The sequence below is a fragment of the Halichoerus grypus genome, chromosome 12 (assembly GCF_964656455.1).
Source record: "Halichoerus grypus chromosome 12, mHalGry1.hap1.1, whole genome shotgun sequence".
NCBI lineage: Eukaryota > Metazoa > Chordata > Mammalia > Carnivora > Phocidae > Halichoerus > Halichoerus grypus.
In genome coordinates, this window is record NC_135723.1 from 82,952,343 (window position 1) to 82,977,850 (window position 25,508).

At 40.1% G+C, this 25,508-nt stretch overlaps 1 protein-coding gene and 1 pseudogene across 1 annotated transcript in view; one reads left to right on the plus strand and one right to left on the minus strand.

Moving 5' to 3' along the window:
* Positions 1 to 25,508, plus strand: part of SND1 (staphylococcal nuclease and tudor domain containing 1) — a 407,421-nt gene that overhangs the window by 184,985 nt on the left and 196,928 nt on the right. The window lies entirely within an intron of this gene.
* On the minus strand, positions 12,106 to 15,312 carry LOC118533862 (small ribosomal subunit protein eS8 pseudogene; annotated as a pseudogene).

Below are 25,508 nucleotides of genomic sequence, written 5' to 3' on the forward strand. Positions count from 1 at the left end.
CAATAAATTTTTGAATTATTTGTTTATTATATTGCAGAGTGTCCCTTTATGAAGCTTAACAGGCAATACTGGGACACTTGTTTCTGTTGAGCCCTGATTTTGTTGTTATGTAATCAATACTGGAGAAGTTGTATTGGATAGTTTTCCTTTTTTGTTTGGTTATTGGGACGTCCTTGCCAAAGATAGGCTGTTTCTGGAAGAAGAACATTTTAATGCTTCTTATGCTTTTTATGTTCCATTCGTACTCATAGCTTCCTTGCCTTGATTTTACTTTTACTTTTGCCTTAATTTTGTTTTTATTCTTGTGAATTTTCTGTACTTTTGCAAATCATTCCAAATAATAGTATAAAAAAGTTGAATGAATAAATAATGTTCAAATACTCAGCTTTATAGTCAGAATTTAGGTATACTAACAGCCTTTTTTCTGAGTGTAATGGTTAATTATTCAAAAACACTGTCTAGAGAAGGGATTTTTTTTTTAATCTAAAATATTTTCATTTCATTTTAAACATAAAAATGTACAAATATTTCCAAATCTTTGATATATGGGTAGAGTAGGTTAACTATTTCATAACCTGATAAATTGCATAACTCCCTCTTTAGAATAAGTACTTAAAAACACTAATTATGAAACCCTAGATTTTTGTGATTTACATCCCCCTCATTTATTTTGTAGCCATTTGAAAGCCATTCATCTTATTAAACCTTTTAAAAGTATTCATCTGTTTTCATAAACACACGTTTTTTTATGTACTCCTTTTTCAGTTATTAATAAAATATTTAATGGAGTACATAATTAAAAATAACAAGGACAACAAGTATAAATAGTTATGGGATCAGAAACAAATGGCTCAACAGGTTGGGGCAGAAGTGCACAGGTATGTCTGAGTGGCTCTCATCCATTCTGATTGGCATCAGCTGAAATCCTTGAATGTACAGGTCAGGTCAAGGAAGGTCATTTAGGAGAGCTCCTATAGTAATGCATCATCTCTCTGAAAGACAGTCTTTGTTCAAGCTGGTAGAAATGTTGCAGAATTAAGAAGTCATCCGATCCAAATTATGCCTATCAACCTCTGTAGGCTTACACCAAAATATGGGCTTTTATAGCATCTAGAGGCTTTTCCTGTTCCAAGAGATCAGCTGGGCTCCTCTAGCTATGGAAGAGCATCTCTCAAGCTGCTGATCACAGGGTAATAAGGAGGGGGAGGCAGATGAGATGGAGTCTCTTGCAGTTATATCAGAGCAGATTTTTTGGTGTATTTCACATGTCAAACTGTGTGAATTGTCTGTATCCTCAATACGGTTCAGTCTAGTCCTTCTGTTTTTCTTTTTTGTGTAGGGGAGGGAGTTGAGTCACAGGATCTCTGTGAGGTACCTCTGGTGTGGCAGTCTTCTGTTCTTATCTCTTGCCCTCCAGAGAATCAATGAAAACGAGGTTCATCATTCCTCTAATAGTTAAAATTTTTTTCTTGATGAACTTCACTGTAGAGTTGGCAAGAGTTGTTATCTGTTAATCAAAACAGTTTAAATAAAAAATAAAAAGATCAAACTTAGAGTTGTTTCTCATTCTCTGGCTCCCGGGCTGGGAATTAGCTGAGCCTTTTAGGCTTGGTTTGTGACATGAAGCTGTCAAGATGGCGCTTCCTGTTGATTACTTTTTATTGTATTTAAGACACTTAAATAACTCTTCTTGTGATTTAGTCTTCTATGTAATTAGCTTCAGTGATTAAAATCTCATTCTTTCTTTATTGTCAGAGCCTTCTTGAGGAGTGAGATTTTTCTGGGGTGACCTTTCTTGTGCTGGACTTCCCAATTACTTGAAGCTCCAATTTGGCAAACCCATATTATAATGTATTAACTGGTTGCTCACTCTTTCTGCATGTCACCTTTTCAAAGAAAGGTGTTAAAATTTTTTCACATTTATAAGGGGGCATCTGAAAAATACAACTTTAGGGTTAAGCCTCACATACTCACATTCACATTTAGCACCACTCCAGCCCTGGAAAATTGTAACAGATCCAGCAGTATCACTTAAGATATTTCCCCAGTGTTTCTCATGTGAAGTATTTCACAATGGTGGGAGACCATTGACATGACCTGTTTTGGAAAGAATGACATAGAGATGAAACTGTAGAATAGGAACAATTGGAAAATGGCCTGTTTTTGTACAATGTCATATTTTGAGGGGGGGTGATTTTTTTTTTTTCCTAACATTCTTTTTGAAACCATGTCTCCCTCTACTACTTTCCTGCCTTGCCCTTTGGCTGTCTGCTCCTTTGATGCCCACACAAGTATGAGGCCTTGCTGCCAGAGGTATTGTCGAAGATCTTTTGGACTTGGGACATCTCAGTTACCTCTTTGTTCTAATGACAGTCATGCAGCAGCCTCAAAGCCATCCTTTTGAACTTTCTTTGTGTCTCTCTGGATTCTTCATAGATAGAGCTTGTCTTTTATTATATTTATGTAAACCAGGCAGTCACACTTGCAAGGGATGAGACTTCTTCTGCTTCTTTTTCCTTTTTCTCTGGTTCCAGTTTGCAGGAATACTTCTTTCCTAAAGTCTTCTATAAATGACTGAAGCTTGAAGTCAGGTCTAGTCCTTCTTCTAGAATAATCCTTTTTGAATCCTAGTTTGGTTTTTCTCAGCCACAGTAGGAATAAGTGTCCTACAGTCCCCAGCTTTTCTGGCTTGAGTGTTTTTCTGTAGCTTTAAGGCTTTCACAATCAGACCAAACCTCCTATCTCTCAAGTCTTCAGATTTTAAAACATACTAATATCTGACTTTCAAGCTAAACATAGGAAAAAAAGTGGCCTCTTGAAACCAAATTTTCTGGACCTAGTGTTCTTACTTAGAGCTGCCTACAGCATCCTGAAGATATTCTTTGCACCTGAGGAAGTATGGAGACAATATTAATGTCACTGACTGGGCCACTGCCTCCCACAGATGCTCCCATGGAAGCATAGATGTTAACTTCTTAGCCATGTCTGCTTTTTAATTTTTGGACAGTTATCTTTATAGCTTTATAAATTAACACTACGGGTTTAAAAATGTTTAACTTTAAACTGTATCTATTTGCTTCCTTATATAAAAGATGAATATTTTTTAATATTTTCACTATTATTTCCTTCCTTTAACCCCCAATTTTGTTATATTATTTAAGTTTTACTATTAGTGAACTTTATAAAGTTCAATTACTGTTTCTGATTAACTTTATAGAGTAATTCCCTCTCTGAAAGATAAGAAAGTTAGAATGCTACCTTTTTTGGACTCCTCCTTCCTTTTAAAAGTTTTTCTTCTGGAGCACCTGGGTCGCTCCGTCGGTTAAGTGTCCGACTTCCGATTTTGGCTCAGGTCGTGATCTCAGCTTCATGAGATTGAGCCCACCCCGTCATCTGGCTCTGCACTCAGCTGGGGGAGTGCTTGAGATTCTCTCCCTCTCCTTCTGCACCCCTTCCCCCGCACTCTCTCTCTCTCTTGCTCTCTCTTAAATAAATAAATAAAAGATTTTTCTTCTATTTCAAGATTTATTACATTACTCCTCTGTCAGTGTAATTGTCTTCTAAGCTTTGCTTGTGAGTTTAACCCAAAAAAATTTACCCTCCACCTCCACCCCATAGTAGTTCTAAGTTACTGTTGAACCAAGTATGATCGAGTGAGAAGACCTACAGAAAAAGAAATCCTACGTCATTTTATCCCCAGAGAAATGTTAAATTAATTCCCTGTGTGTTTTTCTCTCTGTGTGTGTGTATGTGTCTCTTCATTTTGTATTTTTATTTTTGTTTTTGTTTTGTTGTTGTTTTTAAAGTAGGCTCCACACTGGGTGTGGAGCCCAGCTTAGAGCTTAAACTCATGACCCTGAGATCAAGACCTGAGCTGAGATCAAGAGTCGGATGCTTAACCAACTAAGCCACCCAGGCGCCCCCATTTTATACTTCTTCATATGCACCTGCCACTTGTGTCTCAGTTCATTCTTTTTGTGGTATTTCCTTTTGATTTGGTGAAGAACCTTGATTTTACATGCGTGGGTGGTAAAGCTTCTGAATTTCTGCATGTCTAAAAATGTCTTCGTTTTGCCTATATTCTTGATTGTTAGTTTCTCTATGAAATTCTAGCTTCAAAATTATTTTCCCAAGAACTGTGAAGGCATGTTGTTGTATTGCTTCACCAATGTTTATGAGAATTTGATCTCTATTCCTTTAAATTTCCATTTCTTTAACTTTTTTTTTTCCTGGCTCTGTTTATCTTTGGTTTTCTGAAAATTTATTGAAATATTTCTGGGTGTGTCCTTTTTTGCTGCATATTCAGTGGGCCGAACACTCACGTCTTCAACTTGGAGATGTTTTTTCTATTACTTCCCGAATTATTTTCTTTCTCTCCCTTTTGCCTCTGACTCTGGAAATTCGGTCAGTATTGTACCTTATGCTTTATATCTCTGTAAATTTACTTTTATTTTTTTATAAGACTTTGCATTTTTGTTCTACATACAAGGAGCTGTCTTCAACTTTATCTTTCGGCTTGCTTCACCAGCCAGCCATGCATATTGAGTCATCTTCATTCATTCACTTACTCATTAGTTCATGTAGGTAGTTATAAAATGCCTGGTGTGTACTAAGCACTGTATTAAGCATCAGGAATGTATTGGTAGTTCCAAAACTGAAATGATTTCTTCTGCTATGAAATTTACAGAGATGATTCTCTTAATCTAGCCCATTTTAATTGTTTTTTTTATTTCAGCACTCATATTTAAATTTTTTGTTCAAGTGTTTTAATAGCATCCTGTTCCTACACCACAAATATAATTCTTTCTCTGTCTGAGAATAGTATTTAAAAATTTAAAAACCCTTTTCCATTGAATTATCCCCCATGACTAAATGTTCTGTTTGTTTTGTTTATTTTCTTTCATAAATCCTCAAATAGTTGGGGAACCTTGATTTATATGTATGAAGAAAGGACCAGATTGGGGTTGGCATGGTGTCCCTCTGCAGTTTCTTTCTTTCTTTCTTTCTTTTTTTTTTTAAATATTTTATTTATTTATTTGAGAGAGAGAATGAGAGAGAGCACATGAGGGGGGTAGGGTCAGAGGGAGAAGCAGACTCCCTGCTGAGCAGGGAGCCCGATGCGGGACTCGATCCTGGGACTCCAGGATCACGACCTGAGCCGAGGGCAGTCGCCTAACCAACTGAGCCACCCAGGCGCCCCCTCTGCAGTTTCTATGCCTGCTTCCCCAAGATGTCTCTGTCATGAAAGGGCATTGGTGAGCAGGTAGTATCAGAGGCACCCTTCCTTGTGGGGTACCTGAAGTGTTTGGACCTGGAACATAGAGGAAGCAGGCAAAGTTCAGACCCCACTAAATCTGTCAAGGCAAAGGCAGCGTTCCTTGGCTGGTGACAAACTTACGTGTGCTTTACTGGGGTGGGGAGAGAAGGGGATGTGATGTGTTTGTCTGACTCAGTCTCAAATGCTGTGCCTCAGTGTTTTTCACAGGCTACAACCTCCATCTAAGGTCCTTCCCCGGTTAAATCACCTACCCTCTGTTCTATAACCGTGAATTGTCCTATACATGACCTTGGTAATCTGGGGAATCTCACTGGCATAATGTTGAGTTGTGTTGGTTTAGAAATGGTATTCTCAGATACTTTAAAATAGTGAATTTATAAGTAAGCCTTCTCCCAATTAAAGGTAGAGCTTTAGCAAAAGAGAGACTTAGAAAAAGAAAAATCTCAGAATGTAAAGTTGAGAAATCTTCCTTTAGTGTAAGTCATGACTACTTAAGTGTCTTTCTGCTTTCTGCTTCGTTAACCCCAGTAGCACCCTGCTAGGATAGTTGAAAAAGCTGTGAAGACACTTCCTCCAGTATTTAAACAGTGGATTAATGAAGAAGGCTACAGCCTAAGTTGGATTTTATATTTTGATTAAAATTGTCTCTAGTAGAAACAAAGCCCCTCTAGAAGGAGGAGAAAGTATGGGAGCCCTGTGATTTATGGCTACTCTGCCAGTAGAGGTTTAACTGTACCCCTGTTTTTATTAGTAGAAAGTTCCATAGGGCCTAAGTAGTCTACCCATAACCCAGTTTTTCTTCTCAAGCCCTGTTTGTTCAGTGGTTTCCGGGTGGTTTTATAGAATGTGAACTGTTCAGGAACACACATAGTATGTGATCTAAGAAATGCCTGTGCTTGCTGGTAGATTATTTCTTGGATATCTGCCAAGGGTCAAAACCCTCTGGTCTTAATAACTTTGTGGGAATCATAGGGACAGGAATGAAGCTGGCTGGTCCAGCTCTTTTGAATGTGGGTCCTGATTAATTGCTCAAATGATGTTCCCAAAGCCTCGTCGCTGTGGTGCTTTGTATTTTGTCAATAAAGGCCCTTGAGGCACTGCCAATTCTCCACCAATCAGATCCCATCTGCTTTCTGTCTTTCAGGATTTGTGCAAACTTTCTGATACGCTGTTAACACACTTTTCTTGTTCTCTAGCACCATTAGGGCTCTATTCTTGTCCATATCTGTCTTTTCTGTCATTTCAGTGGGACCTTGTAAAGGATGTCATGTGGACATAAGTTCTCAGTCTGCCATTCTGACCTCCCTCAAGCATTCTTTCTCTATTCTTTTGGATAATGCAATTGATGTGATAAGGAGAGGGGACATTTGACATGGTTACCAATAAGCAAAAATTCTGTGTCTTTTATATGCCATTTCTCAGCACCTTTCTCTTTACAATTCCTGTAGCCGGCACAGTACAAAGTGGTAAGGTAAATAGGAATGGAGTTTTTGTAGATTCTGTTATCTCCCAGTCGTGATGCTGCCTTACAGGGGATTTGCTCCAGTTCATGCTGAGTGAATTGATTTTTTTTTTTAAGTAATAAAAAAATTATATATGCAACTAATGAATCATTGAACACTACATCAAAAACTAATGATGTACTATATGTTGGCTAACTGAACATAATATAAATAAATAAAATCACAAAAAAAATTGTAATGTTTTCAGAAGTTAAGGAAATAAAGGGAAATTATCCATTGTTTAATCATGCTAATATAATAGCTTTTATGTGGGGGGTATTCCTTTTGAGTGCTGGTTATTTCTTGAGAATTGAATCTAGGAACAGGAAAATTGACTACTTGACCTAGTGTTACCATGAAGTCTAAGGCAAGTTGTTATTGGGTGTCTGATAAAAGTAGGCTTTAGAGATAAACAGACATGATGTAAAACCTCAGCCCTGCTACCGGATAGCTGTGCAATCTTGGGCCTTAGTTTTTTCTTATGTAATTTAGATATAATAATCTCACATCTCATCAGGTGGTTGTGAGGATTAAATGTACTAATGCATTTAAATATTCAGCATATATACTAAGACCTAACAGTCAAGTTCTCACATCAGCTCCAAGTCTCTGAACTCGACTGGTTGCCATTGATGTTAATTTCATATTTAGCGGCTTCTGTCCTTTCTCTCTCTCTCTTTTCTTTTTTTAAAAGTTCATTTATTATTTATTTGAATAATCTCTATACCCAACGTGGGGCTTGAACTCATGACCCCGAGGTCAAGAATTGTATTCTCTACTGACTGAGCCAGCCAGCCCTGTCCTTTCTTTCTTTGTCCTCTCTCACACACTTCTGGCTATTTTTTTTTCACTCAAACTTCTTTTTAAGGATTTTTCTTGAATGTTTTTATATTTCATCCTCTTCTTAGTTTTAACATTCTTCCTGGCTAAGCTAATCCACTGATAAACTGCTACCTCACAGAATGTTCTAAGTATTAGCTTAAGTAAGATATAGGAAATGCCTGGTATGTAGTAGTTGCCTGTAGGTTAATTAAAAAAACAAAACAAAATGCCTCATTGGATTATGGCTTGGATTTTGTAGTAGTCCATTTTTTTTTTTAAAGATTTATTTATGAGAGAAAGAGAGGTGGGGGAGGGGCAGAAGGAGAGGGAGACAAGCAGACTCCCTGTAGAGCGGGGAGCTTGACGTGGGGCCCAATCCCAGGACCCCAAGATCATGACCTGAGCTGAAATCAAGAGTCAGACACTCACCCAACTGAGCCACCCAGGCGCCCCTTTAGTAGTCCATTTTTATTGTTCCATGCCAGGCCCTTCAATTGGATTTATCTCTTTTCTCACTTTTTAAAAATTACCATGATGGCTAACTGATATCCATTTTTCCTCTAAATCTTTTTTTTTTTTTTTTTAAGATTTTATTTATTTATTTGACAGAGAGCACACAGGTAGGCAGAGCGGCAGGCAGAGGGAGAGGGAGAAGCAGGCTCCCCACTGAGCAGAGAACCCGATGTGAGACTCAATCCCAGAACCCTGGGATCATGACCTGAGCCGAAGGCAGACGCTTAACCAACTGAGCCACCCAGGCGTCCCTCCTCTAATTCTTAAACGTATGCTATGTTAATACAGTAATGATTGATAAGTACTTGCATAAAGGTACAAGTGGTATTCATAAGTAAGTTTTCATGTTTCAAGAAGTTTAATGCACATACAGTTTATCCCTTAATAAAAGTAATTTATTGAAAACATCTTGAGGCACCTGAGTGGCTCAGTCGGTTAAGCGTCCGACTCTTGATCTCTGCTCAGGTCTTAATCTCAGGATCCTGCATTCAAGCCCCATACTGGGCTCCACACTAGGCATGGAGCCTACTTTAAAAAATAAATTAATTAAAAAAAAAAAATCTTTCAAAGCAAGAGGTGTGCTAACAAGCAGCCTATCTGGATATAGTGCTATAGTTAGTGATCTGCCTATCTACATACCTGAAGTGGTTGAAAAGGCAGAGGACTACTAACCTTAAGTGTTTTAGGAAGTGCTATTACGTGCCCCCCCCCCCCCGAAGAGTTCTACTGAAAGTTGTATTTTTTTTTTTTTAAGATTTTATTTATTTGACAGAGAGAGCACAAGCAGAGTGAGAGAGAGGGAGCAGCAGGCTCCCTGCTGAGAAAGGAGCGCTATGTGGGACTCGATCCCAGGACTCTGGGATCATGACCCAGGCCGAAGGCAGCCACTTAACCGACTGAGCTACCCAGGCGTCCCTGAAAGTTGTATTTTGTGAAACTTACTGAATGACCCTCTCTGTTGTGATGTTCTTGTGAATTTTTGTGCCATTAGTAAAAATGTTTACAACAAGTGGAACTTGGAGAGAGGAAATAGTTGGACCTTTAAAGTCAATGCGTATGATAGAATTTGGAGATGTTTATTAACAGCATGAACTTCCCAACAGGTAAAGGAAACTTGGGACTGTCTTCTATTAAGTTTCCAGTGTGGGTTTTACATGGGGCCTTTTAGATTTCTGATATATCTGCTTACATATCAACTATGACTCAGCAAACTATTGCCTTAGTGTGAACTTCTATTGTGTTAAAATTATGCATAAACCATCACATATTGGGTTGATAGCAAGGGGAATTCTGTTGTAGTTCTTAGACCATCTCTTCACCAACCCTCCCCCCCCCCCCGCCCCATCATGTTGGCATTGATTGCAAAATCACTTTTTTTCTTTCAGAAGCAGCTATACAGAGCATTTATTCTTGTCACCACTTCCTCAGAAACCTCCCTCTGGAACTGTTCCTTCACTTGTCACTTAGCAGAGCCTGTGGCTGTGGAGAGATCAGACCATTGAGTGAGGGTTGACCACAAAGGCTCTGTAGTGGTTTACTGTGTTTCAAAGCCAGGGACCAGAATAACCCTGCCCTCCCCAAAGAGTAGGAGAGAAGAAGAAATTTCAAAATCCTTAGCCTTTTTGTGGGGCTCATTTGTTGCTTATATTAGAGCTAAGAATCATCTAGTGAAAAACTATTACATCCTCTAATTCTTAGAGAAAAATGTTGACCACCAGAAGACTATTGGTTTTGACTTAGTTTTATAAGTGGAGACTCATTTCTAGAGCTTTTACTTGCAGAGATTCTGAAAGCAGTTAAGTCTAAAGCAGTTACATATTCTAAACCACAGCCACACTGACATTGGGCCTCGTCTAGTTCCTAATGGATTCTGGGGCATAAGAGCACCACTTTCCTGTTCCCGTGGTGCCCACTGGCTGGGTTGTGGACTGTAAACTATAACAGGACAGGTAGTGGAATTCTTTACTGGGCCCTTTTTTTCTTTCTGACCCATATGACAAAACTTCTCTTGAGCTTCCATCCTAAGAAGCGACCTGTGCCAAGATAATTTTCTTCTAATTTCTCTAAAATGATTGGGTTTTCTAAAGGAACATAGAGTTAGTTACTCTGCCACTTAACAGTGACTTTAGAGCAGGATGACAACCTTCCAGAAGCTAGGGTATTATTTTGAACTTCTTCCTCTAAACAAAGCATTGTTTATGTATCTCAACATTTGCATGGATTATAGAGGACTTGAAAATGACTCTCTGGGGCTACCTCATGCCCATTTTGGTCTTTACTAGACTTCTGCGATTTGGCTGGTTCTACTTTCACTGTCAGAGCAGATCATTCCAGATGCCATTATGTAATTTTCTGTCTTGGGGTGTGTGTTTGTGTGGGCGGGTGGTTTTGTTTTGTTTTTAAGTGGTGTTTAATGTCAGGCTAATAATAGACTGGGTACGTAGGCCTGGTTTTGTCATAATGGCCACGAGTTTGCTTATTTGTCCCTTATTCCCCTGAGAGGCGGAGAACTCCCCCTTCCCCAAGTGATGCCTACATTTTGGAGGGGGTTCATCACAGCTGCCTAGAAAATGCCGCATGGCAACTGGCAGTTCTATTCTGAAGAGACAAAGATGAGGAATCTGAGGAATCTTCTCTCTGGTTGCTCTCACAACCTATCACTTGTCTTCCTGTGACCTAAATTGAACCAATAGGAATGAATTTGCTGTTCCTGAACCAGTTCCAAAAATTGGTCTATGCTTAGGTTCTTGTTCTTTGGGGAGTGCCAGGTTCGTTAACACATCTATGATGCTGGGGCCTTAAGTTGTGTTAGGTCACTCTTGGCCCTTGAAATTTGGAAAAAGAGAATATATTAGTTGAACTTTTCTGTCTGGGTACTTTTCCTCAAAATTGTATGATAGAACCACCTGGGGCACTTAAAAATAATGGTGCCCCATATTTGAAATCTAGGTACCCATATTTATCCCCCCCCCCTTTTTAGGATTTTATTTGAGAGAACAAGCAAGGAGGGAGGCAAGCATGAGTGGGATGGCGATGAGGGTGGGTGAGGGAGAGGGAGAAGCAGACTCCCTGCTGAGCCAGGGAGCCTGATGCAGGGCTCCATCCCAGCATCTGGCCTGAGCTGAAGGCAGACGTTTAACCGACTGAGCCACCCAGGCGTGCCCCTGCCCCCCATTTGTTCTTTTCAAATACTGTTCTTCACCCCTAGAGATTCTGGGTTTATTGGCCTGGCATTGGACCTGGCATTGGTGTATTGAATGGTTGATTCTAATGTGCAGCCAGTATTAATAAGCACTGTGAAAAGAAGTCTAGAGGAAACAGGAAGCTCCAAAACCATCATTCTTCTCTCTTCTCAGATAAGTATAGATATAAGTAGTAGGAAGAATAAAAGAAACTTTACAAATGGATTTTTTCTCGGATTAGTTTTGTTCCCAAAGCATAGCCTTTTATAAACCTCCATTAATTTCTATCGTACCAGCTCTGTTTAGAGTACGTACAGAATGGCAGAGCAGGGAAGGGGCTAAAGGGGTAATGGTTATTTCTAGCTCTGCCTCCAGCATGTAGCATGACCTTGGTAAGTCATTCACCCACCATCTTTTCCTAAGGCCCTTATCTGGCCTTTTGTGAAGGAGAAAGTAACAAACATTGCTAATATTCTTTCATCTCTTAGTATCTCTTTTTAGTAATCTAGAGTTTCTTTAAACCTCTTCTCAGGTTCTTTTTTTTTTTTTTTAAGTTTTTTTTTTAAGATTTTATTTATTTATTTGAGAGAGAGAGAATAAGAGCACGAGAGGGAAGAGGGTCAGAGGGAGAAGCAGACCCCCTGCTGAGCAGGGAGCCCGACGTGGGACTTGATCCCAGGACTCCAGGATCATGACCTGAGCCGAAGGCAGTTGCTTAACCAACTGAGCCACCCAGGCGCCCCTCTTCTCAGGTTCTTAAGAAAGAGAACTTTAACTAGGGGTGTGTTTCAGGGAGAGAGAAGTAGTAGCCGTGAAGCCAGAAGTTTGCCCATTGGCTTTAAAGTCTAGCCAGGGATTTTTTTTTTTTTTTCCCAGAACAATATACACCTTTATTACATGACTGAAGATAGAGGGGAGGAAGATTTATTTGCCTTTCGGGGCTTTGATTTTCCTCAGGTAGAACTCCAGCTCCTTGCTCTCTAGCTCATAGCCATCTGCTCAGCCACACTGGCCTGGTCTTGAAGCCATGCATGCACGAAGCTTGCCTTGCTGGAACTGCTCCTCCAGAAGATGGCTAATTTTGGCATTCTTTTTCCTTCCATCATATTTCTTAATTTTCCTTGATTGTTTTTTGTTTAAAATCTCTTCCTCCTTGGGAGCCGGCGTGGCCCCCTCCTTGTGGCCCAGGGGGCAGTGCTTAGTGGGACTCCTGCTGCTGTCGGTAAGGTGCCATCAGTGAGCACGATGCAGTTCCTCACCAGGGGCTCGGTGCTGACCAATTCATTGGCAGAGGCATTGTAAACGACATCAGTACCCCTTGTTTTGCGGGTTCAACACTCAGAGCCCCAGGAGAAGTTCCCCACGTCCAGCCTCAAGGCAGGGTACTTCATATTGCCTCCCCGAAAACGGACTGTGTGTATGCAGCGGGGGCTAATCTTAGTATTGGCAGCGGGGCGTCCCACCTCATACTTCCTCTTCTTATGGTAGGGCTTTCTCTTGCCCCTGGTCTTGTGGCACTTGTGCCAGTTGTCCCGAGAGATGCCTAGGGCCCTTGGTGTTGGCTGTGAAAGAGCTAACCATGAATTTTTCCTTTTACGTAGCCCTCCCTCCCCGGAGTTTGATCATAAACACTAGATTTAGTTGGAAGTCTGTGGATTGGCAGAATCAGACTTTACCCAAGTAGCTAACTCTTAGTTATCACTGCCAATTTGACTTAGTGGCCTCATTGCCATTCACCACTGACAGACTTCAAGGTAAATTGTTTACCTGAGATAACAAGGTACAACATTGGAAAGAGCTTCGAATTTATTTATTTTTTTTTTTTTTAAAGATTTTATTTATTTATTTGACAGGGAGCACATGGGCACAAGCAGGGGGAGCAGGAGAGGGAGAAGCAGGCTCCCCGCCGAGCAGGGAGCCCAATGCGGGGCTCAATCCCCAGACCCTGGGATCGTGACCCGAGCCAAAGGCAGACACACTTAACCGACTGAGCCACCCAGGTGCCCTAAGAGCTTGGAATTTAGACCTCTAATATTCCTTTTACCTCTGTGTGTAATTATCAGATTCATAGATTTTTGACTAGTTGGCAGCTGTTTGTGTTGTTGTTGTTGTTGTTTTAATCTTCTCCTTAAGAGGAAATCTTTGGTAGTAGAAGGTATTGTTAATGTCTTTGTTATTGGTAGTGTTGTTGCTAACTAACCCAAACTTATCTTTTAAATACTATTGGGGACCAAAGAAATTCAAGTATAATCTATCTATTTGTTAGACTCAATAAATGCTAGTTGTGGGGTTTATTAAAGACTCAAGTCAATAGTTAAATGTTTAAGAAGCCCTAGAGTTAATTGTTTTCTTTTTTGGGGTGTAGATTGATGCATCTGAAATTAATGATGTATGTTTTGATGTTTGAGGCATAATTATTTGGCAGCCTCAATCTAAACTAATATCCTCAAGTGATTTGCTGTATTATCCTGATACCCTTCTAGATACAACCACATTTATGACGCTGGCTGTTTTCTTGCATACCTTTCTATTTTTATAAACAAGGCTTATATTCAGCTGGTATATACAAGAATGACAAACTGTAGCCAGTGCCATATGTTATATATTTCTGATATTATCCGATTATAACAGATAAGAATTCGCATTATATCACCTGGTCTTAGAGAATCCTTCAAGAATTGTTTTCAGGGAAAGATGTCAGTCTTGTCTCACAGTAGCTTGGCAGAGAGGGGGAGAGTCAAGAATAAGAAGTGTTCCTATTTTGGTTTGGATTGTTTGAATCGGAACTATTTTCCATTACCTTGCCTGTACTGATGAGCTTTGTGTGTTGAGGGGGTTTGGTTGAAAGTCCTTGCCTGTAAAGGGATTCTCTCAGCCAGAGCATCTACTTGGTGGCATTTGTTTTTCTAACTAGTGCACTGCCCCAGGATAGAACTGTAACAAGTAAGTAGAAGCCTCTGGAGGCTCTGTTTTTCCTAGTCAGAAACTTGTGGAAACTGGAGTAGGTATAGGTAGGTCAGAGCCTTGCCCACCTGAGCCAGTCCCATGTTTTTCACTATGTTTTATCTTTAGAATATTTGTTGAGGGCTTTTGTTTTTCACATTGATAGATTGTGTTCAACAATAAGACAGTACTCATTGTGGATGAGAAGATAGTTCATTGGTATCAACTCATATCCTCTCTCAGACTCTAATCAGAATGTGGTTATTCTAGAATTTTTGTAGATTAAACTTGTTTCCTGGGCATAAAGTGTTAATAGCACCTCCCCCTCAACACACACACACACACACACACACACACACACACACTGCACTCAAAATTTTAAAAAAAGAAAATCTGTCCAGTGTCAGGACTCCCTTTTCCATCTTACTGTCTTTCGGAAGTTACTCACCCAGAAATTCTGTTCCCTATGATTTTGAGATGACAATTTCTTATCCGTGACATAACTTATATGTTACCCACTCTCTCTTTCTCCTGTAATAACAAAATTGCTGTGATAGCCATCCAATCAGTTTTTTAAAAAATCAGGCAATTCATTTCTAAATTGGAACTTGTTTCTTTCTAATCAGCCTTGTAATGTATTACAGACATCACTCTCAGCATTGGCTACAGAAGTGATTTAATGCTGGGTTTTAATGACTCCTTCATTAATCCTGGTATTCTGGGATTTATCACTCACTGGCCTTTGACCACTGGAAATGATGAAAACTTTGATTTCATGCATATTGGATAACACTGGCCTATTGCCGCTGGAGCCGTGAATCTTGTCTCCGCAGTGGCATGTGTGATTGGGAGCGCTGCGGACGGATGGCTGCTCTCCCAGGCCATGCTCCGCTGCCGAAGGGGTGAACACGATGTCTTTATCAGCTCAGGGTGACCTCTTGCCAAGCCCGCTGGATTTGAAGTAGGAGTCTGCTCTCTGATAGCTTCATCTCCTGGACAGATCTTGTGAAGTCAGGCTCACCTTTTCAGCTATTTCCTCAAAAATGCTTGAGTTGAGAATGTGTATCTTCATGGCTGCACCTAGAACATTTTTTTTTCTTCTAGTAAAATAAATTTTATAGTAGGGAAAACATGTGTAAGACTATCTAGTCCACCTCCCTCATTTTATGAACGAGGTGGCTGAGTCCAGGAGGAGTGACACAACTAGACCAGGGTCAATGATAATGAAAACCAGCAAGAGTGATCACCAACACACAATGCTTACTATTTGCCAGGCAGAATCTAAGTATAGTCTCTTGTTTCTTGCTCACAACAGCTTCATGAAGTAACATTCATCCGGCTGCAAGTCCAGTTTTCCATGTGACTTTTCTCTGTACTGCCTGCCTGCTGCTGCCACAGAAATGACAGTGTTGGTTGCTTTCCTGACTCTTAATGGTAGCATTGTGAGTGTCCTTGGAAGAGAGGGGCTAATTTATGTACTATAGAGTCTTGTGGCTAGAGCGTAGTACCCTAAGTAAATGTCAGGTGCGGGCCTCCCCTGCCCACCAGTGCTCAGAAGAGAGGAAGTCTCCCTACTTTGAGTCTTTACAGAGGCTCATGTATTACTGAGCGCTTCCTCGGTTAATTTTTTTAATTTACTTTTTAAGATTTATTTATTAGAGTGTGTGATCAAGTGTGTGCTAGTAGTCGGGGGTGGGGGCAGTTTGGGCAGAGGGAGAGGGAGAGAGTCTTAAGCAGACTCTGGGCTGAGTGTGGAGCCTGACGCAGGACTTGATCTCACAACCGTGACATCACAACCTAAACCAAAACCAAGAGTCAGCCCCTCGACCGACTGTGCCACCCAGGCATCCCGGTTAGTTTATTTTGAACACATCAGTGAGCTTGGTAAAACCTCGGTCAGTGCTACATGAGGATCACATTGCAGCATCATTAAAAATGAGCCAAATTTTTTTACACAGTGTAACACTTATTCTGGTGAGTATGGTCACTGGTGATAGGACAATTCACCTCCTCTGGTGCCACAGGCAGCTGTCCATTCTACTTCTTATTGATTGTGCTCTTCTAGTTATTTGGTCCTATGAGCATGTCCTTGATTTTCTAGGTGTCTGATTCCCATTTTTTGTTTAATGCTACCCTGGGTCTGTGTAGAACACCTGAATCCGTAAAACAGCAGAGCCTCTCCTGTTAGTATTGTACTGCTACCCATTTGATTTTCTGAGTTCTTTCCTTTTGCCTTTCTCCCTTTGTCACTGTCCCCAGATCAGCCCTGACTTAACCTTTTGTCTTTCCTTTTGAAATTTTCAACCCGATCTAATTCAAGGAGGCACTGCCCTACCTACACAGTAGTTTTGCCAGTCTCCTAGAGACAGATTTTCTTTTTGTTCAGCATGCCCCTTTTCCCATGCATCTGGAATAACAGCTGTATTCCCACTCCTGAATAAAAGATTTTAGGAAAGTGTCTCATGGTAAAGCACCTGGACTTTTAGGCAAGTTTGGGGGTAAACTCCAGACCAGATCCATCACCAGCAAGGTGGGAGGACCAGTTTTTACGAAGTGGAGATAAGACCACATGAATGAGGATACGCCTGAACTGGTGTTGTAAGAGCGCCATTTGTATCAATTAAATGTAAGGGATTAGATAATCTGTCATTATGCTAATTCTGGGTAACAGATGGTGGAGAGTTCTGCATCTCAACAGCAGTGTTCACTGTGGGGGGAATTAGCTTGCACCCAGATCAACAGTCAAGCAGGAATTCCATTGAGAGAGACAGAGACAGAGGCAGAGACAGAGACAGAGACTACTGATGATTACATTAGTGTGTCCCTCTAAGGACATCCGCACATATGCTGGCTTTCTTGAATTTCTCAAGAGTTTACTTATTCTTGCCCATTGCCCTTCCTAAGTTACCAGAACTCTTTTCTCCTATCTGTAAAGAATTGGAGGTGGTTTCTCTCCATTTGGTTAATTTAGGAAGATCAAGATTAGAAGTAGGTTAGGCAAATGTGGCTCAAAGCAATAGCATATTGCATATTTCTTCAGAGAAAAGATGCCATACAGCTGTTGAAAGTCGGGGGCGAGGCCGGGACAAGCCATCCATAGCTTTAGTTCCCACCAGGAGCTTCGATAACTGAGGATGTTTGATCCTGCCTTGGTGACACTCTGGAGGTCTTAGGAGAAGCAGCGTAATTAGGAAGGGCTGATGGATGCGTTGATTTGTTAACAAATTCCCTTATTGCTTCTTCCCTGTTGCTTTGGCCATTGTTCCACTCCATGTACCCCACAACTCAGACCTCAGTGAATTCGGTAGCCTTCTCCGTAAGCCTTTCCTCACTGCAGGCTGTCCGTCTCCAGTTCTTCCTGCTTACTGCTGCCGGCTCTATTCCCCGTAAGTGCTGTTTTCCTATGACTTTACCACAAGAGTTAGCTCCAATTTTCACAACTGTATTCAGTTCAGCCCCCTACTGTCTTCTTCTCTCCCCTCATTCTCAGCACACAGCCTCATTTCCTGCTTTATGGAAAAAATACAGGCTTATCTAGGAAATGCTTTAACCTGGTTCTCACATCTCCACACTTGTCTTTCCCCTGCTTGCTTTCTTATCTCCTTCCTGCCTTCCCATCTCCATGGAAGATTTCAGCCTCTTACTTTCCAGACTAATTTTTCTACATACATCCTCTGAATTCTCTCTTTTGGTCTCTTAGGAATTTTGTGCCATCAGTTAATCCCTTTTCTTTTTAACTAACTTTTAAAAATTATCCTCCAGTCTTCTCTCTTTATTGTAGCTGCTTTCCTTCTTCTTGTCTTCTCTTCCCAGCCAAGTTAATTAAAAGAGTTAAAAGAAATTTTAATTCTGTCTCCATTTGCTCTTCATCCCTTTACCATCTGCTTTGAGCCCACCACATCATTGAAACTGAGCTTACCTAGGAGACCAGTGCTTCCCTTAAGGACACTTCTCAATCCTTGCTTACACTTGATCTCTGTAGTATTTAAAACTTACCACCATTTTTTTTTTTTTTTGAAAATTTTTCTCTTTTCCTTAGTATGCATACTTGACTGGATTTCCTTCTACAATTCCGATGACTTCTCTTCAGTCTGCTTTTGAGTGCTCCTTAAATATTTGTGCTTCCCAGGCTTCCATCTTGTCTTCTTATCCCACCTCAGTCTCCATGGGTGATCTCATTCATCCCATTGCTTCAATTTTCAGGTAGATGTTACTGATTCCCAAACCTAGGTCTCTAGCCCAATTCTTTCTGTCAGGCTTTCCCCACCAATATATCCAAGTACTTACTGCACCTTACTTCTTAAATACCAAAACTCAGTATGGCTAAAACTGAGCTCATGTTCTCCCCTTTAAAAAGCTATTCCTTCCCTGGAATGATCCCACATCTTGATTGATGGTGCCACCATTTAGTCAGTCTTCTGTTCTGCTAATCCAAAAGTGTCATCTTTTTCTCCTCCTCTCTCACACTCCATACCTGATTATCTGCTGGTATATATTAAGTTCATTCCAGCCTTTTTCTCCTCACTGCCTGGTTTATGCCGTCTCCTTACTGGTCTTAACTCCCTTCTGATCCATTTTCCACACTACTGCCACAATTGGCTTTCTGATAACAAATCTGATTGTTATTCTCCTGCTTAAAAGTCTTCATTAATCATCCACAGCCTCTAGGATTAATACAAACCCGTGATCTGGCCCTTGCTTACCTCTCCATGTTTATACTTAACATTCCCTGGCTTTCATCCATCATTTCTGTAAAAAACAAAAACAGCTTAAACTCACTATTCTTGAAGTCATTCTGCTCTCTCTGTCTGGAACATACATTGCTCCTAGATAGCTCCTACTCACTTTTATCATCTTACACCTTAGGGAGGCTTTACCTTAGGCACCCTGCCCAAACAAGACCCTAACTGGGCATCTGTATATGTGCTTCATCAGCACCCTGCACTTACTTACTGTAAGGCGCACGACACTGACAGCACTAGGTCACAGATCTCTCTTTTTTTATTCCCAGTGCATACTGCAGTTTTTGCCACATCCGGGGTCTTTGAGAGAACCAATGCCCAGATACCTTCCATGACTCCCCATGCTTATCTCCTTTCTAGACTCCCCTGGGTTAGACCTGAAATGCAGATGTTCCATATCCATTCTCACATGGACCCATTGAGAATTTTAGCTTTGTCTGGGACCCTAGAGGTTCTTCACTTCAATCCCCTTGGTATGATAGCACAGAAAAATGGGACTTAAAAGGTAAATGTCTTTTGTCAGGTTTCTCCCAATTAAAGCCAGAATTGGTCTCATGATTGCAAATCTAAATGAAATGCAGCATCGTTTATATGTAATCCCTAAACTGCACCTTTTCCTTAGGCCACACGAGCATAACATGTTTGTTTTACTTTTCTACTTTGGTTTTTTTTTTTTTTTTTTTCTTTCTGGTCTATCCAGCAGGTTAATTCTTTAGTACATGATGTACCAGGTACTCTTGGCACTGGGCATAAAGTAATGAATACTATAGAGAGAGAAATCTGTCTTTTGGGTGGGAACTTATATTCCGGTGGTGGCAAACAAATAAAATAGAATATGTAGAATTATGTAGATGGTCAGAAGTGCTATAGAGAAAATAAAGCTAAGGAAGGATAGAGGAGGTATTCCAGGATTAGAAGGAGGCACATTTTCAGTAGGTACTCAGGCCTCACTGATAAGGTGACAGGAGCAAAGACCTGAATGAAGTGAAGGAGCAAGTGGTATGAAGGCAAAGAGAACAGCAGGGACAAAGGTCTTGTGGTGCAAGTGTACCTGGATAGAAAGAATGCATTATGGCTGGAGCAGGGGGAGCAAGGGTGGGGGCAGTGAGAGATGAGGTCAATAAGAACAGGAAGGGGGGTAGCTGACCATGTATGTTCTTGTAAGCCACTCTAAGTCTCTGGCTTTTACAATGAATGAGATAGGAGCCATTGTGGAGTTTTGAGCAGAGGAGTAATGGCAAGTTTTGTTGACTTTAATCTTCAAAGGATTATTCTGGATGAGGATTATTCTGATTGAGAATGGAGTTTAGAGTCTTTGGTGCTTTTGTTTTCTTTTTAGTAAGCTCAAATTCTATTGACTTTTTTAACTTTTATTTTGAAGTCATTATAGATTCACAGAAGTTGCAAAAGTGTACAGCAGTCCATCCCATGTACCCTTTAGCCAGTTTCCCCCAGTGGTTATAACTTATATAACTATAGTAAAACAAAGTCAGGAATGTGGCATTGGTGCGGTGTGTGTGTCTACCATTTTATCACGTGTAAATTCATGTGCCCACCATCACAATCAAGACAGAAAACTGTTCAGTCATCAGAAGAATCTCCCTTGTGCTACTACCACACCTTTCCGCTCCCAACATCCATGACAACCATTAATCCATTTTCCATCTCTATAATTTTGTCATCTCAAGAACATTATATAAATGGACTCCTACAGTGTGTGATCCATTGAGGTTGACCTTTTTCATTTAGCATAATGCCTTTGAGAGCCGTCTGAGTTGTGTGTGTCAGTAATTTTTCCAGTCTTTTTATGAAACTGGAGGCAGGTTGTCATGGTGGAAGGATGCTTGTTTTATGACTTGAGACCTGAGTTCTAGTCCAGGTCAGTCACTAAATAGTTTGCTAATCTGAGATTCAGAGACATTACAGTCTGTAAGATGAGAGAATTGGAGTAGAACATTAAGGCCCTTTCAGCTCTAAACTCTGTAGTTATAATGAATGAAGTATTTCTGATATTTCCTTATAGTCTATAGTAATGAAGTCTACCTCTCTTGTTAATATTTACTGTGCAGTAATCTTATGTAGTCTCATAGGACTACTCAGGAAACATCTCATAATTATTTTATTGACATGTTGCTGCTACTTACATTACTCAAATGTAAGCTTGATAGGCCAAAATAGTACTTGACAAACTATGTAAATGTAAAGGGTGAGTCTTTGATTTTTTCACTATGTTCAGTGATAAGATCAGTAAACCTCCTACTCTACCTAATCTAGTGAGCCTCAGAGATTCAAGAAATGTAATAAATTCCTGTTAAATGTCAGTTCTACTCTTGAATCAGTTCTTTGAACACATTTCTGCTAGTGAGTAAAGGCAGTTTCTTGCCATTGAAAGAAGTACTTAGCCAAAGTATAAGGAACTTAGCTGGTGAAGAATCCAAAATCGGTCTTTAGTTTCCTTGGTAGAAAATATACCATATATGTATATACTTTTATTTGCTCATCCCTCTGTCCTCTTTTTTAATACCCCAGAATATTTGGGCAATGCATTATATATTAAAGAAATAGTGGACATTAAACAGTTGAATAGAATAAATATTTGTCAAGAATAAGTAAATATTTGTCAAGAATAAGTAAATTTGTCAAGCAGCCTGGCCTCCCACCCTTTTCCATCATTTTTTGTACACACAGAAAGGATAGGGCTGTTATAGTCCCTAGTAGAAGGATTGGAAGAAACTGTGCCTCCTACCACAGTATTCTACAAACCATAACCAGAAATGTATATAAACATACCTTAGTGTTTATATACTTACTGAAATGATATATAATCTACTTTGCCTTGAATGTTATCAGCTAGTGCTATATAAAAATACTGGTAGAAAGATGAAGCTATTATCAAACATGTATGACTATTGATCAGTAATTGCTAGTTCATTTTTAAATTATGTTCTAGCTCACATATATTCTAACCCATTTTATAGAGCATTTAGATCTGCTCTCTTTATTTTATAGATACAGAAACTGGTACAGGCCTAGCTCCTTCACAAGAGTTTAAACAGCCAGAGAGCTGGGGTAAGAACTGAGATCCTCTGCCCTGAATCACTGCTCTGTGCCATGAGTTCTTTATGAAACAAGCTCATAATTGCTCTCTATGGCCACAAAGGGCTGGAGGAAGTGGGAAACATTAAGTGGCTTTCACTATTGAAGAAAAATATAAATGCTGTGTGTAATTTCTCTCGTCGGATGAAGGAGAACTGATCGTTTATTCTTAACATTTCTTTTTTATCATATTCATTTGTTTTACTATGTTATTCTGTCTCTTCACTCATTTTTTATAATTTAGATGAAGACTTTTTGCCCTCTTAAAGTGTTGATGTGAGATAATGCCTTGTGTTAGAACCTCCTTTAAAAAACAAAAACAAAACTCTGCCACACTATGAATGTGTTTTTTAGAAAGTTAGTTTCCTATCGTGTGCATTTTGGAAAGCAAACAGACCAAACAAACTAAGCTAAAATGGAATGTTTTAAGTTCCTAAAGATATGAAATTGTTTTAACTGGTAAGCATTTTACCACCTCTCATTTGTTTTTTCCATTAAGATGAATGTAGTTGGGACATCATTTTTGTTTAGAAACTCAAATGAAATAACTAGTAGAATATCTCTTTCACTAACAATAGACCTTCTTTACATTTACCTTGTTCATTCATTCTTAGAAGCCTTATAATTGATCCCTTTACCTGAATATAATAGTATTTTTGTAAAGGCATAGGTACATGTTTTCATGACTTTAAGATATTCGCCTTTCATATTGCACACTTTAATATGTTTATGGACATTCCTAAACTGACTTTTATTTTCTTGATGGCAATATCCTCAAAGCCATCCTTACTTTACTGCTCATCTTCTCCTGCACTTCTGTTTTTCCTTAGCAAGTGGCTGGAACTGTTGGGTTACAGGTTGGTTGGGGAACCTCACAGAGGATCCAGTGTTCAGGTACAGATCATACCAATAAGTCCTTACCCAGCTAGTAGTGAGGGCAAGATAGAGTTGTCCTCCCTTACACTAAGTACCTAAGCAAAAAGTTAAAGGTTAGTGCTGCCCAGCCACCAGCCCTGGACCTGTGATGGGGTGAGATGTGGGTGATACAGTGGGACTCTGGGAAGAGAGCACCTTATATGGCCTTTATAGGGCGTACAGACTTCTGCAAGCCTTACTAGGGCACCTGCCTCTCACCCTAGGCCTTGGCTCCCAGGTTTCTTGGTTTAGAGGCCACTGACCTATATAACCCATGCTTAGGGACTTTTTCTTTAAACTCTTGGGAATGCAACTTCATGATGTCAGTTAAATCCATTAAGATGTTGTTGGTTGTAAGGAACACCAACAACTCTGTTCTAAAAAAGAGGAGGATATGGGAAGTTATGAGGAGCTAAGAGAACTGACCTAAGGCCAGAGTGTCAGACTTGGAAAATAGATGGGGATCAGGGCACCTCCAAAGGGGCAGGAAGCAGGAAAATTGTCTTTACTTTGATGCTGTGTGGCTAGAACGCCATCACCACCTGCATGGGGTGCTGCCCCAAAGGCAAGACACCATTGTAAATAAATTCTGACTGCCACTTCTCCTTGGCATCACTCCCAAGGCAGGAGCATTTAACTGACAGAGCCGCTGTCAGCATGTCCGTGCACTGGCTGCTAGGGACGGGGTCAAGGGTAGGCACCTGATGATTTTCATCTTACGTGGTAGAAAGCTCCAACAGTGGAATATTGCCCTCTTTTGAAAGGGGGATGGCATCTTACATCCATTCTCTAACATGTGAATATTTGTCTTTCAAACATGTGTATAAAGACCATGGACAAAAATATGGAATGACTATGATCATCTTTTGTAGCAGGACCTCTTCTGGGTCAGTGAATTGATTCCTGAGTCTAGGACAGTGGTAGGAGAAGGAGCCCCCTGAGTGACTGGACAAATTCAGTGAATGCCCTCCACTATTCCTGGGGGAGAGAAGTCTGAGGACATTCTCACCGCACACCTCTGTCCATGCTCCTTATGCTGCTCTTTTGCAAAATGTTCATTTCTCAAGGGAAAGAGGAGCGGAGAAAACCGGGGATGAAGAAAGCATATTTATGTCTACAATGTATATTTCTACCTTGTGTTGGAATATATATTGAGAGAAAAGTCATCACACATTTTGAATAATTTCTCCCCGTCCCCCAGAAAAAAAGTCCTCCAAATGCCCAGACAACAATTATTATAATAAGTAAATAATTATAGTAATTAAATGTTTCATATATATATTTTAGCTAACAGTAATAGAATGATCAATTTATAATAGGTAGCTAGATTATTTTTAATGTTCTGATAAGTTTTTAATGGATTAAGGGCATCTTGGATAATTCATGTACACAAAATACTCCTGTTTTATAAAACTTTTTTTTTTTTAATTAGAAAGGGAGGGGCAGACAGAGAGAAAGAATCTTAAGTAGGCTCCACACCCAGCGTGGAGCCCAACGCAGTGCTCAGTCTCAGGACCCTGAGATCATGACCTGAGCCGAAATCAAGAGTCAGATGCTTAACCAACTGAGCCACCCAGGTGCCCCCTGTGTTATAGAATTTTTAAAGGACAGCAGTACCATAAAGGGAAATAGGCTGAGAATCTAAAGGATCTTAGATGCCCATTGTGGTGGTATCACTCTCTGTGTTTCTTTAGACAACCCATTTAAAAATGTTCAGTTTCTCTCTGGGTCTGTCTTCATTTGTCTATGGAGGTTATTGAATTTGTTTGTCTCTTTGGGCACTTTTTGCTCAAAAATTATATGACTCAGTTATTACTTTGTTTTCATCCAACGCCCACAGAACACCCTGGGAACTCGAGTGAAATCAATCAGCTAGCCAATAAATATTTATTGGGTGCCTACTAAGTGTTTGACACTTAGACAAGATATATATACGAAGGGAGATAATAAGATACAGCAGTGCAAAGATGAGTGCAAAATGAGCAGCACAGCCAACAGCATAGAGACTGGGAGAGTGCAAGGCTCTTGATTGGTAGTGAAAAGGGCTGAGATTGAGCAGAAGATTGAGAAGCGATTAATGGACTAGGTTTAGAGAGGCATATGAGGCTCTGTTGCAGAATACCTTTAATATTCTATTACCCTATTATTTGTGGCACTGTTTAGCCAAAGGAAAACCGAAATTGGAATAAAAAATTGGGCTTCTAATCGTGGCTCTGCCACATAGAAACAGGATTGCTTGTGGTAAGTCTGAATTGTTTACTATTTGTACATACCACTGTGTGCATCGCAAGCAGGAGTAGGTTAATGTGTTAAATACCTGTCCTATAGTAAACTTGCAGTAGATGTTCATTAAATCTGAGATTATCTTTTGAGTGAAAATCAAGGAAATTGTTCTGTCATCTGATGTTTACAGCATGGGGCTTGGGTAAGGTGATTAGCAAGATCCTCTTCATCACTGAAATGCCAAGTCTCTGCGTAGCCTTTCTTGGTTATAACTATCACTCGTGACCTTTAT